The following is a 6000-nucleotide window of genomic DNA, read 5'->3' on the forward strand; positions in this document are numbered from 1 at the left end:
GCATATCTTGGGTTAAATAAAATATAAAAATTAATGTCACCTGTTTCTTTTTACTTTTTTTAAATGTGACTACCAGAAACTTTTAAATTACCTATGTGACATATACTCTATTTCCACTGGACGGCACTGCCCTAGAACTGGTCTTGTACCCCATAAGCTATGCATTCACCCATGGCCTGAAACTTTAATGCAGCCAGATTACCTAAAGACTTACCTGCCCCCTGGACTCCTCTCAGTACTGTGTCCCGGGACTAGACCACCTAGCCCACACCCCCAGAATTCAAACCCAACAGTCCCAAGGCTAGTTTGTTACATCTTTGAACACAGCATCTTGGACTCCTCAAGATGATCTTTTACCATAGTTTGAGTTTCTCCAGCCACCACCCTTTCCTACTCTGCTTCCTTTTCTCTTCGTTTGGTTATCTCAGCAAGCCCCACCTAAGCCCACTCATAATCTCCTCTAGTCAGTTCACTTTCATGGAACCCCCTCATCTTCCTCACCTCCTGCATAAATGCTGCCTATGCTACCAGGCCCAGGCCACCTCCTCCATGAAGCTTTCCTCACCGCTCCAGTGTTCCGTTGCCCTTCCCTCTTATCCAAATTCCTATAGTTATATTTATTTCCTGCTTCATCACTTAGCAAGTGGGCACTGTCCTGTAGTAGTCCCAGTTTCACGGGTGTAAAGATGTCTACCTAACCGGTTCGTTAGCTCCTGAATGGAGGGATCATTTCTTACATAGCTTTCTACCACCCTCCCTCTACACCGCCCCGCAAACTACCAGAGTGTAATATGCAAGGCAGGCAGGTAAATATTAGGCAAACACCTACTTCAATAATTGATGAGCCAAAATATTCAGTACATTCAAAAACAGCACTTCCCAATCTCTCTAAAGTTAAATGGGAATTTGCTGGGTTGTCATTATTAGTCCAGCACTTGCATTACTACACTGCTGCTGTTGAGTGACCGATATATCAATAGATTCCTGAATGAAACTAAAAACAAAAGCAAATCCATGCTTTTCATTATTGCCAAAGGGACATATACTGTCAGAACTTCAAGAAAATTACATCGTGGTTAAGCTTCTTTAAAGTTTTGTTTTACAGTATAGTAGCATAAAGAATCCACCCAACACTTCAAACATAAGAGAATCATTTACTTTTCTATACAAGCCTCTTAAATTCCACGTAATAAAAATAAGATCAGATCTAGTGAAACTGATTTTCTCTTTCTTCAGTAGATATAGTGTGTGTGTATATATATATATATATATACATCTTCTTCATTACTAGATAAAGGACAAAATTCAAGTCTGCTACCTAGTTTTCAATAATGAAGCCAACAGTTGCATATAGGTAGTTGTTCTGGAGGGGGTGAGGACACAAATCAGCCCACAGTGTGAGAATACAGAAAAGATAATACTGCAATATGTCAGATATTAATTTGTTACTGTTAACAGATTTTGAGTCATGAAATGCCTTGGCAAACTTCACTCGTGGTACCAAATACCATTAGCAGACAGAATCATGGTTGGTGGGAGCTCATCATATAGAGATTAAATTCTATTCAAACATCAAGAAGCTATTTCCCTAAAATCTAGGAGTCACCTCATAACCTATTACAAAAGAATTGGGTAACTGGCATAGTTTATCTTCAGATAAACTTTGTAACTTTGTAATGTAAAACATTCTCTAACCAATACCTCGATCATTCAGTTCTTGTCTACTGAATGCTTTATTTTTTTAAATAATTTTTTATTATGTTGTGTTAGTCACCATCCAGTATACCCTTAGTTTTTGATGTAATGTTCCATGATTCATTATTTGTGTATAACACCCAGTGCACCATGCAATATGTGCCCTCCTTAATACCCATCACTGGCCTATCCCAGTCCCTCACCCCCCTTCCCCTCTGAAGCCCTCAGTTTGATTCCCAGAGTCCACAGTCTCTCATGGTTCATTCCGCCTTCTGTTTACCCCCCCTTCATTTTTCTCTTCCTTCCCCTACCGATCTTCCTAGTTCTTATGTTCCATAAATGAGTGAAACCATATGATAATTGTCTTTCTCTGCTTGACTTATTTCACTTAGCATAATCTCCTCCAGTCCCGTCCATGTTGCTGCAAATGTTGTGTAATCCTTCTTTCCGATGGCTGAGTCATAGTCCATTGTATATATGGACCACATCTTCTTAATCCAGTCATCCATCTGTTGAAGGGCATCTCGGCTCCTTCCACAGTTTAGCTAGCTTTAGCAGCACACCCTACTATCCAACTGTGATTGTGATACGCTATCTTGGTATGTTCTCCTTTCTTTCTTTATTGCTGTAGTTTTTGCCTTAAAAACAAACAAAGAACTAAAACAGTTCCACAACCATCTAAGAGGGACTCAGAAACCAAGAACTTTTTTTGGCAAGAGGTCCACAGGACAACTTAATTCAGTAAACATGAAGAGTCAAAACTATTCCCACTCAAAAATACGTTTAAAAAAAATTACACCCATTTTGGCAATAACACTGAGGAAATGAAACTTTTACATGACTCCACGAAATATAAATTGGTTCAAAAACTTTCTAAATGACAGTTTTGCAACCAATACTCATCAAAAGCCTTGGAATATTATAAACCAGTTAATCCCAAATTTCCGTTTCTGTGAATTCATCCGAAAGAAGCAATTATTGATACCTTTCAAGATAGAGTTATGTGGGACATACACTGCAGTGGTAAACATGTGGCTAAGTTCTACCATCAAGGAGATGCGTGAAAGGGGTGCCTGGGTGGCACAGCGGTTAAGCGTCTGCCTTCGGCTCAGGGCGTGATCCCGGCGTTATGGGATCGAGCCCCACATCAGGCTCCTCCACTGTGAGCCTGCTTCTTCCTCTCCCACTCTCCCTGCTGTGTTCCCTCTCTCGCTGGCTGTCTCTATCTCTGTTAAATAAATAAATAAAATCTTAAAAAAAAAAAAAAAGGAGATGCGTGAGAAAGAACACAGGAGAAAGGTTCGCCTACATGTCTTCTTTGGAGGATGTGCTCAGGGGAAACACACACTCTGTGTCTCTCACTTCCCACTGCTGCCCACTGGCCAGCTCTGCTACTCTGCAGGCAAAATATCTCCACCTGTTCAGCAATAGCCTATTGTTAAATATATTATGATCTATCCAGTGAAATATAATACACCATTAAAAATCATATCAGAGAGACACCTGGGTGGCTCAGTCGGTTAAGCATCTGCCTTAAGCTCAGGTCATGATCTCCTGGTCCTGGGATGGAGCCTGGCATCCTGCTTAGCGGGGAGTCTGCTTCTCCCTCTCCCTCTGCCCCACCCCCTGCTTGTGTGCACTCTCTCTTTCAAACAAATAAATAAAATTTAAAAAGGTCATATCAGAAAAGAATAATAAAGTCTCTCTATGTTATTACATATTTTAAAATAATATTACTAAGCCATATGATTTTATTCCTATTAACAGAAGGGAAAAATGGGACCATTTACACCAAAATGTTCAGAGGCTGGGATTACAGGTCATTTTTATTTTCTTTTTCTGTTTATCTCTCTTTTCTAAATTTTCTACCATGAATGTTTAATAATCAGAAAAAAATTATTCAAAATGATTCCAGCCCCACACACAAAAACATTGTTTTACTTTAATCTTGGCAATTTAAGGAAAGCAAGTTGTGTGGTATCTTTCTCTGCTCTGAATTGTTTGAGTGGCGTGTAGATTGGGCCTTGTGTGTGCCTGGCAGGGTCCGTACTAAGGTGAACTTGCCGCTCAAATAGGCAGTTAAGCGCAGGCTTGAGACTTTGTTGACAGTGAAAACAAGGCTTTTTTTTCCGGCAGAAGGGACCTCAGGGAAGTGGCAGTTGTGTGGGTAAAGATGCCAGAAAGGAATCTGTATGCATTGCTAGCTAACAAAGGCATAATTCTACCTATATACATCATACTTCAGTGACTTGAAATAATAAAAAGAAATCCTTAACGATCAAACGATTTGCTACATTGTAAAGAACTTGAAAAAAAATGGTGTACCATGTGGAATCTGTATTTTCTAGAGGTGAAATTGGAAAGATGGTTATCACAAACACGCGTTTGGCATTTTCTAGTTTTTGTAACACTTTCACGTACATGCGTCCAGAAGAACCTGGGGAGCCATTTACAGAAGGTATGAGAGGTCTGTTTATCCCTGCTCTATGCATTAGGAAACTGAGGCACAGGGAGGATAGAGGAGCTTGCCCTAGGGCGTAGTACACAAGTTGGAGGTAAAGAGAAAGTGAAGACCCAAGTTCCTGATTCCCAATTCAAGGCATAAAACCTACTCAAGAAAAAGGAAGTGCTGTCGTGCAATAATGATGAGTGTGACCCTCCCATTTTGCACTCTAAGCTGTGTTCTCCAAGGCAGGGGTGGGGCACATACCCCAGGGTAAAATGATTTACTGGGAGGTAAAGGAAAATATAGAGCATCTATGGGTGTTCATTGTGTAGCAAGGAAGGAAGGAGGAAGGAAGGAGGGAGGGGGGAACTAGGCTGTACGGCCAGTTCCTTATAGACCACGCTGGCACACTCACATAGTCCCGCATCAGACAGCGATGGGTCCGGAATGGGATGTGTGGTGCTCTGAAGGGGGTGCAGGGCCCACGTGCACGAGTTTGTATAAATGGGAGGTACTAAGGACCTAGCTAGTATGGATTATGTTACATAGCTTTACTAAACTAACCCTCAGCCAAGTACCAGATAAAAACAATGACAGTGTCATCAATTCTAACAGGAAGTCATGCCAAAATAATTCTGAATTATCAAGAACAACATTTAAACTATAAAATTATATCAACTATTCTTAATCCTGAACTCACCCTAGTGAATGATGTACCTTGAGATACTAGCTGATTGTAGAAGTACATATATATAATTTGAAATTAAATATGCATATATTGAGACTGAATGCTCAAAAAAATTGTATAACTAGATGTAAAGAATCAAAAAACAGCTTGGAGGCCACAGCGACAAAGCTTATGAAAAATCTCCACTTGTGTTTGAGTGGGACATGGTCTGAGCTGTTCCACTGCCATTTAAGAAAGCTGCAAAACGATTCCCTCCCCAGAGTTCTTTTATTGTGTTATACTTATGTGTTTCATAATCGCAGAATCATGAAATTCTCCCTGTCCACAGCCACTCGCGTGCCTTCCAACAGACCCATGCCATTTAACTTTTTTTTAAAAAAGATTTTATTTATTTATTAGAGAGAGAGCAAGCAAGAGGGAGAGCATGTGCGGGGGTGGTGGTGGGGAGGAACAAAGACATAAGCAGACTCCCCACGGCGCAGGAAGCCTGACCCAGGGCTACTGCCATTTAATTCTACAATGAAACAAAGACGACCTTCCTTTGGCCCTGTCCTCCCATCAGTCTGTAGATTCTCCATCATCTCTGCTCACTCCCCTCCATTCCTCCCCCACCTGCTTCTTTCCGTGTGGCCTCCACCCTCAGGGTCTACTGAGCCCATGAGCTCACTTCCTCACATGGCCCACGTGATCACCTTCTGACCAGTCTAATGTAGGGTGCCGTTATTTCTTCTATTATCCGGATTTTCCCGTAATTATCCAAACCAATCACTCTTTTCCCCTTGGCGGCCTCTTTTCCTTGTTTCGGCCCCTAACCCTATGCATTATCATTGCCTTGGAGGGATATCCTTTTTTCTCCACATGGCTGATTCTCAAATTTTTGTCTCCAGCCTTGACCTCTCATGCATACCCGCGTCCATTTGTCCAAATGTTTACAGGATTCCCACGGGCCGCCTCAAGCTCAATGTATGTAAAACGAAATCAACCCTCCTCTGCGTCTCCTCCTGATTGTCACTGCTTTGTCAGAAGCATCACTATTTTCAGGACTGCTAGGGCAAGAAATTCTGGAACACTCTGATCCTCTTTCCCTCATTTATCATCCTCATCCAAGCTGGCACAGAGACCTGGCAATTTGCCTTTAAGGAGTCTCATAGATTTGATGTTTCCTCTTTGT

Source organism: Ursus arctos, unplaced genomic scaffold (assembly GCF_023065955.2).
Source record: "Ursus arctos isolate Adak ecotype North America unplaced genomic scaffold, UrsArc2.0 scaffold_30, whole genome shotgun sequence".
Classification (NCBI taxonomy): Eukaryota; Metazoa; Chordata; class Mammalia; order Carnivora; family Ursidae; genus Ursus; species Ursus arctos.